This window comes from Pleurodeles waltl, unplaced genomic scaffold (assembly GCF_031143425.1).
Source record: "Pleurodeles waltl isolate 20211129_DDA unplaced genomic scaffold, aPleWal1.hap1.20221129 scaffold_67, whole genome shotgun sequence".
NCBI lineage: Eukaryota > Metazoa > Chordata > Amphibia > Caudata > Salamandridae > Pleurodeles > Pleurodeles waltl.
In genome coordinates this window covers 817,266-827,894 of record NW_027150384.1, presented here as the reverse complement: position 1 = coordinate 827,894, position 10,629 = coordinate 817,266, and the positions used below count along the sequence as shown (strand labels likewise).

At 49.1% G+C, this 10,629-nt stretch overlaps 1 non-coding gene across 1 annotated transcript; it reads left to right on the top strand.

Moving 5' to 3' along the window:
* The first annotated feature begins 5,450 nt into the window (after positions 1 to 5,450).
* Positions 5,451 to 5,523, top strand: TRNAF-GAA (transfer RNA phenylalanine (anticodon GAA)). The gene has a single exon. It is a non-coding gene; the product is annotated as a tRNA-Phe (tRNA).
* The last annotated feature ends 5,106 nt before the right edge of the window (positions 5,524 to 10,629 follow it).

The window sequence follows — 10,629 nt, the reverse complement described above, 5'->3', positions numbered from 1 at the left end:
GAATATTTTTTTTTATTGAATGAAAAACTTAGAAATATAAGACATTGTTTAAACAACAATAATATTATTTCTCTGTCGTGTCCCAGCTCCTCATTGGTTTGTGTCCTTCCTCCTTTGCCCCATCCCTTGTTCTTTCTTCCTTTTCTTTGCGCTCTCCCTTCCTCCTTCCCGGCCTTCCTTCCTTCGCTTCTCACCGCCCTCATTTCGTTATTTACACGTTTCTCATAATTCTGTCTCCCTCCGTCTCACCCCCATCGTTGTGCGTGCGCCTCACACCAGCGGCCCCATCACACTAAATGCGTGACAGATGTGCACCTAGGAGCTCAGTGCCACGTGCTGTGACGTTCACACCGTGGAGCACATTCCCCCTCCTGGGAGTAAAGTACACTCATGACATGCAGATCTGTAACAGCGGAGGGTGATCTCACGTGTGCCCTGTGACTGAGGACACACTCGACTCTCACTCACCGTGTGTCTGTAATTCAGGACACCCTCTACTCTCACTCACTGTGTGTCTGTGTACTTAAGGACACACTCCGCTCTCACTCACTGTGTGCCTATAACTCAGGACACACTCTACTCTCACTCACTGTGTGCGTCTATAACTCAAGACACACTCTGCTCTCACTCACTGTGTGTCTGTGTACTTAAGGACACACTCTGCTCTCACTCACTGTGTGCGTCTATAACTCAGGACACACTACTCTCACTCACTGTGTGTCTATAACTCAGGACACACTCTGCTCTCACTCGCTGTGCGTCTATAACTCAGGACACACTCTGCTCTCACTCACTGTGTGCGTCTATAACTCAGGACACACACTGCTCTCACTCACTGTGCGTCTATAACTCAGAACACACTCTACTCTCACTCAGGAGACACTCTACTCTCACTGTGTGTCTATAACTCGTGACACACTACTCTCACTCACTGTGCGTCTATAACTCGGGACACACTCTACTCTCACTCACTGTGCGTCTATAACTCAGGACACACTCTACTCTCACTCACTGTGTGCATCTGCTGTCACTCACTGTGCGTCTATAACTCAGGACACACTCTACTCTCACTCACTGCGTGTCTATAACTCAGGACACACTCTACTCTCACTCACTGCGTGTCTATAACTCAGGACACACTCTACTCTCACTCACTGTGTGTCTATAACTCAGGACACACTCTGCTCTCACTCACTGTGTGCGTCTATAACTCGTGACACACTCTGCTCTCACTCACTGTGTGCGTCTATAACATGTGACACACTCTGCTCTCACTCACTGTGTCTATAACTCAGGACACCCTCTACTCTCACTCACTGTGTGTCTATAACTCAGGACACACTCTGCTCTCACTCACTGTGCGTCTATAACTCAGGACACACTCTACTCTCACTCACTGTGTGTCTATAACTCAGGACACACTCTGCTCTCACTCACTGTGCGGCTATAACTCAGAACACACTCTACTCTCACTCACTGTGTCTATAACTCAGGACACCCTCTACTCTCACTCAGGCCACACTCTACTCTCACTGTGTGTCTATAACTCGTGACACACTACTCTCACTCACTGTGCATCTATAACTCAGGACACATTCTACTCTCACTCACTGTGCGTCTATAACTCAGGACACACTCTACTCTCACTCACTGTGTGTCTATAACTCAGGACACACTCTGCTCTCACTCACTGTGCATCTATAACTCAGGACACACTCTGCTCTCACTCGCTGTGTGCATCTATAACTCAGGACAGACTCTGCTCTCACTCACTGTATGTCTATAACTCAGGACACACTCTGCTCTCACTCACTGTGTGTCTATAACTCAGGACATACTCTGCTCTCACTCACTGTGTGTCTGTAACTCAAGACACACTCTGCTCTCACTCACTGTGCGTCTGTAACTCAGGACACCCTCTGCTCTCACTCACTGTGTGTCTGTGTACTTAAGGACACACTCTACTCTCACTCGCTGTGTGCATCTATAACTCAGGACACACTCTACTCTTACTCACTGTGCGTCTATAACTCAGGACACACTCTACTCTCACTCACTGTGTGTCTATAACTCAGGACACCCTCTGCTCTCACTCACTGTGCGTCTATAACTCAGGACACACTCTGCTCTCACTCACTGTGCATCTATAACTCAGGACACATTCTACTCTCACTCACTGTGCGTCTATAACTCAAGACACACTCTACTCTCACTCACTGTGTGTCTATAACTCAGGACACACTCTACTCTCACTCAGGCCACACTCTACTCTCACTGTGTGTCTATAACTCGTGACACACTACTCTCACTCACTGTGCGTCTATAACTCAGGACACACACTGCTCTCACTCACTGTGCGTCTGTAACTCAGGACACACACTGCTCTCACTCACTGTGTGTGTGTAGTGTACACTGATGCACACTTTTAAGCATCGATTCTTCTATTTGCACTAGTGTTTCTTTTACCTCGTGGTACAGAGTATGCAGATCCCTGTGCCCAGAATATGCCCATCACAGCACCGTGGTTCAGAATAACCCTATATAGTGTGCGGGACAATTACTGTGGCACCAAATATACAGGGACCGGAATGGAAACCAGGATCAGCTCAGTCTGGGCAAAAAGTTCAAGCCAAACCCTTTCCCATGCAGCCCGCATGGCAGTGCCAGGGGACCAAGCGGGCAGTCCGGCCCTGGCACATGCCTAGCAAGAGGACTGCTCTGCGGAATAACCCCAGGAAGCGCATCTACGGGGGTTATTGTGCCACCCAATGTACTCCGACGTTGGCACGGCACCTGCCAATCAGAACGGACACGTTCACCAGAATGATTGTGTCATTTCACCTTTAATGTGCCACGGAGGACGCCCCGGACAGCTGCACCGTGGAATGCACCATTCAGAGTTACCGTCGGTGGCACAGAAAATGCCCCTTTTAAATACGGTCATAAAAGTTATAACTTTGGCAGGTCTCAGAGGAGCGCCCCCTGTAGGAGGAGGGCCTCTGCTGCTCTTACTGTCCAGCCAGTGCTTAATTTGTAAATAAAAAGGTGCCGGTGCCCAAGCCCTCCTCTTAAATACGCGGCTGCAGCGTAATCCTGAACCCATCTCAGGCCTCTTCAATCCAAATAAAGCCACTTCCTGCCCCTTCAGCTCACTCTTGCAGCTTTCTCCCTTTGTGACACTTTTTCGTTGTTCCCTTCCTTCGTCTTCCTCATTTGTGTCTTTTTCTCGCAGCAAATGCTAGAGGCAGAAGAATAAGCCCCGGCCCTCAAAAATAAGTGTCGGTGCTCAGCACCGGAAACAAGCACAAATTAAGCACTGTGTCCAGCGCACTTTTCCTAGTGTGGCTCGCACTCACGTGCGCCCCCACAGCTCACTCAACAGCTCCACGAAGTGTAGCGCCCACAGTGAGTTTCAACTGCATGTAAGAGAAATCCTCTCTTCCCTGCTGATGTGGCAGGTGTAGGCACCCCCGCCCCCCACCACCACACACACACATCTGAGTGTTGGGATGAGTGCGACATATTCTGGATTAAAATCCGAAACCAGGCCAGGGTCTTTTTAAAAAATGATGTTGTTTGATTAACCACTTAAAGCATCTGCTTTTTTTAATTAAATTAAAATATTCCCAGGAGGGGTCGTCCGGGATTTGAACCCGGGACCTCTCGCACCCGAAGCGAGAATCATAACCCTAGACCAACGAGCCACTCATATGTCATTGGAATGTGGACATGTGTTAAGTATGGTACAGAGCTCCTGATAGCAGCACTTCTGTGTTCACAAGGTGTCTGTTTCCTTTTATTCAAAAGCCGAAGGAGAAGGAAACATCAATCATGTACCACGAACACTGTGCGAGAGGCCTCCCCGTGGGTCTGTCACCTTCATACATGTGTGGCCCCATTTCACCTGGAACCCAAGGGATTCCGAGGAGCAAATATGAAAATGTATTCCACCTACAGGGGTGTATTAAACTATTGCCCACTGGCATCAGAAGTGTTTCTCTTTTCTGCGGCTCACAGTACTTTTCAGTCTCTTAAAGACCACAGGCACCAAATAATGAATACGTCACACCCACGGTGTGACACTAATGAGGGATAATGCCCGGTCGGGGGTGGGGCAGATGTGTTTGTTCCAGAGCAGCTGAAAGGGCATCAAGGTTTATGGCACAGGAAGAGGCGCAGTGTCCGAGCTCCCCGCCAGGGGGCGCCTACTTCTCTGGGGGGTTCGGATTCACATCGACCCCCTGGTTGTGTGCTCACTGTGAGGCCGTGTGACAGGTTGTGTCTGTCCTCTTTGGTCAGTCAGTGTCTGGGGAACGCCTGAAAGAGAAAGTCCCCTCTGCGGGGGTGGTGGGGACATCACACCTCCTGTTACCCTGGACATCCCCACGCTTACACCCCGGAGGCAATGACGAGGGCCGAAAAGGACAGAGGCCGGGCCGTTATCGACGGTGGGTTCGATGCTTGAATCACCCGTGGAGTGAGATCTGACGAGTCAGACACCAACCGGGCCCTGGTGAGAAGGGGGCGGTGTGGAGGGTCTGAGTAAGATCAGACACCGAAGGGGCCCAGGAGAGAAGGCGGCCAGTGTGGAGGTTACTGAGTGAGGTCTGACGGGTCAGACACCGAAGGGGCCCATGAGAGAAGGGGTCAGTGTTGAAGGACTGAGTGAAGTCTGACGAGTCAGACACCGAAGGGGCCCTGGTGAGAAGGCGGCCAGTGTGGAGGTTACTGAGTGAGTTCTGACGGGTCAGACACCAACCGGGCCCTGGTGAGAAGGCGGCGCGGAATGGAGGGGCTGAGTGAGGTCTGACGGGTCAGACACCGAATTGGCCCTGGAGAGAAGGGGGCAATGTGGAGGTTACAGAGTGAGGTCTCCGAGGGTCCCATGGAGGGGAAGGCGTCGGTGTGCAAGCACCGAGTGAGGTCTCTGAGGGTCCCGATGGAGGGGAAGAGGGGCCGGGGTTAGGTCAGGGGCAGTTTCTCCTGCTCGGATGTGGTTGATCTTCGGGAAGTGTCGGAGCATCGATGGAGTTACCGCTTAAAATGTCAGCTCAGTCTCTGGTCTTCAGTGCTGGGAGGAGGCAGCGACCCCCGGCGAGGCTTGTCAGTGTAAGGGAGGGAGTGATGGTGGTGGTGGATGAGTCCTGTGACACTAGGGGTGAACCCTGTGACCCTGGAGTGAGAATTGTGACCCTGGGGATGATACCTTTGAATCTGGGGTGAGACCCGTGTACGTGGGGTGAGACCTCTGAACCTGGGGCTGAGTCCTGTGACCCTGGGGAGGAGACCTGTGGCCCTGGTAATGAGCTCTCTGACCCTGGCGGAGAGTCCTGTGACCCTGGCGACGAGTCCTGTGCGTCTGGGGTAAAACCTGTGAACTCTTTAGTCCTGTACCTGCCCCCCACGGTATCTGCAGTACAATCATTATGATCACAGAGGAATACGTGGCCGCCGAAATAGCTCAGTTGGGAGAGCGTTAGACTGAAGATCTAAAGGTCCCTGGTTCGATCCCGGGTTTCGGCAGAAGTGTTTTATCTGTTCTTATCAGGCAAACATTGCATCACATTATTAGAAACCTGGAGAACCACAGGCTCTCGTATTCCACCTGTGCCCTCCTTCCACGCCTCTCGCTTCTTCCCTTCTTTATCCCTCTTCCTCCCCACCTTCCTTATCTGCACTCCCTCGCTTCCCGCCCTTCATTCCTCCCGCCCTCATTGTCATTATTTCAGTCTCATCAACTTGTATCATTCCGGCACAATCATACTGCTAGCTTGGGAGTTTCCAGGTCTCCAGACACTGTATGCACACTCACGAGGAGTGAGTGACTCCACAGTCCCACTCTTGATGTGACTCACACACTGCAGGCACACTCACACCCAGAGTGACTCCACAGTCCCACTGTCTGCGATGTGACTCACACACTGCGGGTGCACTCACTCCCAGTGAGTGACTCCACAGTCCCACTGTCTGCGATGTGACTCACACACTGCGGGTGCACTCACTTCCAGTGAGTGACTCCACAATCCCACTCTCTGTGGTGTGATCCGACACTGCGGGCGCACTCAACCAGGAGCGGATGCGTGGCTGGGTGGGGCAGCAGGGATGGGGGGAGGGGATGAGGGTGAGGTGGGGGAGGGGGGGGGACACGGGAAAAATAATCAAAGAATAATTTTTTTTTTTTAAAACGTACCTCTGCTCCCGTGCCATGCGCCGCTCCTCTCCCGTCGCTGCTGCAGACACAGGCTCCCAGCCTGCCCTGCGCCGATCCTGACAGCACTGGCTGGGAGCGCCCTTGGAAGCGCCCAGCCAGGGCTCTCCCTGGCAGACTGGGAGATTGTGCTGCTCTCTCCATCCTGGCAGCAGTGCGCATGTGTGTTTGGCCGCCTGAGACGGCTGGCTACACATACCTGGGCAGTGAGGGGGAGTGCACAGAGCACTCCCCTCGGCCCGTCACCCCCCAGTGCCCCGCCCCTTTTACACAGAAAGGATAATAAACCGAGTTTATCATCCTTCCCCTGTAAAAGGATTTGCAGCGGTTGCTGCTGGCGGGGGGGATGCTCCTCCCCATATTGAGGAGCCGCCCCATGTTTTCTTTTGCATTTGGATAAATTAAAGATTAAAAAAAATCTGTGTAGTCCGTGTTTTATGAATGATATATGCAACATTTCGGACAGTAACTATGCATTGGTCCCTCAACAACCTCGCTTATTACAGACCCGTCTCACACGGTGAGATCTCACACATTTGAGCTGTGTCTGTGGTGGGCCTTGGGAGAGGGTTCAGCATCCTCCAGAACCGGGGGTCTCCCTGTAACGCAGCCCCCGCAGTTTCTGCATCTTCATCCCCCAGACCGCCCTTTAACCACCCACTGAACATCTAAACGCCGAGGAAAACACGTGCAGGTTTGCAGAGCCAGGATCCATCCATCTCTCACTATTACAAATAATGGTGGTTTTACCATTTGTTTTTTGACACTCAAACCGCCAGGCACTCAGTCCTGGTCATATGTGAGGCTTTCATCCTACCAGACTTTTTGTTTTACAAGCATGATTTTTCTTTCTGGGAATTGCACTTCCTTACATTATTATGTGTTTATTTTTTATCGTTATAATGATTATTTGTTTGCTAAGGGCACGTGGCTTAACATTAGCTGATGGGACCAGTTTAAGGTTGTACAGGCCACTGTTGTTTCACAAATCATTGAAAACAGAGCTCTCAAGTCTCCCACTGTGCTCTAAGTGATGCTCTAGGCCGGGCCTTCTTCCCGTTGTAATGTCAAACTCATTATAAAGAGACATTGGCAAAGCCAGTGGGTCTCACCCATGCACGAGCTATTGACTTTGCCAATGTGTTTTTCATCCATAATGTACATCAGCATGGCTGCTGTTCAGCATGGCTAAGTTAGTGCCAAAGAGGAGAGTGGCGTGGAGTGGCGTGGAGTGGCGTGGCATAGTGTGGAGCAAAGTGTCATAGAGTGTAGTGGTGTAGCATGGAGGGGAACGACGTAGAGTAAAGTGGCCAAGAGACTAGTGTCGTAGAGTGTCATGGAGTGTGGCAGGATGGAGAGGACTAGAGTCAAGTGGCGTAGAGTGTCATAGAGTGGAGAGAGGTAGAATGTCATAGAATGGAGTGGAATAGTGTGGAGTGGCATAGAGTGAAGTAAAGTAGCATAGAGTGTCATAGAGTGGAGGGGTGTAAAGTGGCATATAGGGTCATAGAGTGGGGTGTTTTAGAGTGGAGTGTAATAGAGTGGAGTGCAGTGGCCTAGTAGAGTGGAGTAGAGTGTCATGGAATAGAGTGTCGTAGAGTGGAGGGGCGTAGAGTGGAGAAGAATGTCGGAGATTAGAGTGGAGTGGAGTAGAGAGTTGTATAGTGTTAAGGAGTGGTTTAGGTGGAGAAGAATGTCATATAGTGGAGTGGCATAGAGAGGCATGGCATAGAGTGAAGTGTCATTGAGTGGAGGGAGGTCATAGATTGTCCTGGAGTTGCGTAGAGTGGCAAAGAAAGGAGTAGAGTAGAGTAGAATGGAGTAGAATGTCATAGAGTGGAGTGGCATAGAGTAGCATAGCATAGAGTGGAGTGTCATTGAGTGGAGGGCTCTCATAGATTGTCCTGGAGTTGCGTATAGTGGTGTAGAGTGGTATAGAGTGGAGTGTCATAGAGTAAAGTGTCATATAGTGGAGTGGAGTAGAGTGCCATAGAGTGTTGTGGAGAGTCATATAGTAGAAGATCATAGAGTATAGTGGCGTAAAGTGAAGCAGAGTGGCGTAGAGTGGAATAGAGTGACAGAGTGTTGAGTGGAGTACAATGGAGTGGCATAGAGAGGCATAGAGTGGAGTAGAGTGGAGTGGCATTGAGTGGAGGGAGGTCATAGATTGTCCTGGAGTTGTGTAGAGTGGCATAGGTAGAGTAGAATGGAGTAGAATGGCATAGAGTGGAGTGTGGGAGAGTAAAGTGTCATGGAGTGGAGTAGAGTAAAGTGTCAGAGTGGAGTGGAGTAGAGTGCCATAGAGTGTTGTGGAGAGTCATATAGTAGAGGATCATAGAGTAGAGTGGCTTAAAGTGAAGCAGAGTGGCGTAGAGTGGAATAGAGTGACATAGTGTTGAGTGGAGTACAATGGAGTGGCATAGAGTGGCATAGAGTGTAGTAGAATGGAGGCGAATAGAGTGGAGTGGAGTGTCATAGATGGAGTGGAGTGATGCAGAGTGGAGTAGAGTGAAGTGGTGTACAGTGGCATAGAGTGTCGAAGAGTGTTTGAGAGTGGAGTAGTGTAGAGTGGAGGGGCAAAAAGCGGCATAATGTAAACTGAAGTTAAGAGTCATAGATTGGAGTAAAGTGTTGTGCAGTGGAGTGGCAAAGCGTAGAATGTAGTAAGGTGCTAGAGTGGCCTAGAATGCGTGGAGTGGAGTAAAGTGGCACAGAGTGTCTCTGAGTGGAGTGTCGTAGAGTGGCGTAGAGTGGAGTGACATAGAGTGCTGTGGAGTGCCATTGAGTGGAATGTCGTAGGATAAAGCGGAATAGACGGAAATAGGATCTAGTAGGGTGGCCTTGAGTCATATGGCATAGAGTCAAGCAGAGTGTCGTAGAGTGTCATATAGTGGAGTAGAGTGGAATGGAGAAGAGTGTCGTGGAGTGGAGTGGTGTGTCGTATACTAGAGTAGAGAATAGTAGTAAAATATAATTGAACTATCCATCTTTTGTCAAATTAATTTGGGAACTTCCCCTGTAAAATGACATTTAAATTGTATTTAGTTTCCACCCCTATTGCAGCCCTAAAATGTTTAAAATAAACTATTTGCCGCTATTTCCCTAAAATGTATTTGATGGAAATGCTCCAAGGTCCCTGTGAAGTTATATTAAATTTGTGGTGAGTTAAATGAAGACTTAATTTATGAAGTTGGGCGGGATTAGGAAACTCCACACTTTTCAGAGTAGGTTAAGTCTCCTAACTTTACTTGAGATAAGGTTTATCCTTTGTGGCCTTCCATGTATGATGTCCTGATGCTGAGTGTCTCATGTAGGACATCCTCCAGCAAACACATGGAGGCAGGGCACCCAGGACTCAGGTAAGAGGAGTGGGATGGAGGGCTCTGAGCTGAGGCCAACTTACATTTATTTGTTTAAAGAACTTCATAAGCTTTGTATTTCGCAAAGCTGGAACAGTTTAGAAAATACACAAAATTGCAAATTAGCTGGCTACAACTGAGTCGTGCAGAATAGTCTAGTTGTGTAAAGTGCAGTGGCATAGAGTGGTGCGGAGTGGAGTAGTGTGGTGTGCAGCTGTGTAGAGTGGTGAAAAGAGCAGAGTGGTTGTGGTGTTATTACTATTTCTTTATTGTGTTTATCTCAGCATGGTTTCCCTTTATATGTATTGTGTTTCTTTTAGTTATGTATTTCTCTTAGTTGGTTTCTCCCAATGCTTCCCCTGCCTTCCTTTAGGCTCATAGACTCTCTGGAATTTGGAATGCTGGGGGAGTCTGGGAAGGAGATGTGAGGAGATTGGAGGATCTTGACTTGTGGGTGGATGAAGTTTCTTTTACGCATCAAACTGGAAATAAACGTACATTTAATCAACTACAAGTGTCAACTTGAATTTCTGCCTTGGATGACAGATTCACTACATTTTGGCGACAAGGGTGGTTCGAGACTTCTGAAACTGTACCTTGGAAACTTCAACATCTTCATTTATTCAGCTTCTAACGTTAAGAAAAAAAAAGGTACTGTAATTTTTTTTTCCTCTGTTTTTTGTGGCTCACATTTTTTTTATTTTTATTTTTTCAACCTGTTTTTGAGCCACATGGTAATTCTTTTTGTGTCTATTTATAAATTTAATAGACGCGTCTTTCAACTGTCTCCTTTCCTCGTGCCTCTGGAGACGCGTGCTGTTGATTTTGTTGCCAAAGCAACGTGAACGCAAGCCTTTCTTTCCCGGCCGCGCTCTCTTGAGATACACGCGCTGTTTATTTACCTGCTGTTGAATTTGTTGCCATGGCAACGTGAACGCGTGCCTTTATTTCCCGGCCGCGCTCTCTTGAGATACACGCGCTGTTTATTTACTCGGCTGTATTCAAGGGAAACACGCTCCACAGGGGATACGACGACTCGTTTTTCAACTCGAGTTATTCAAC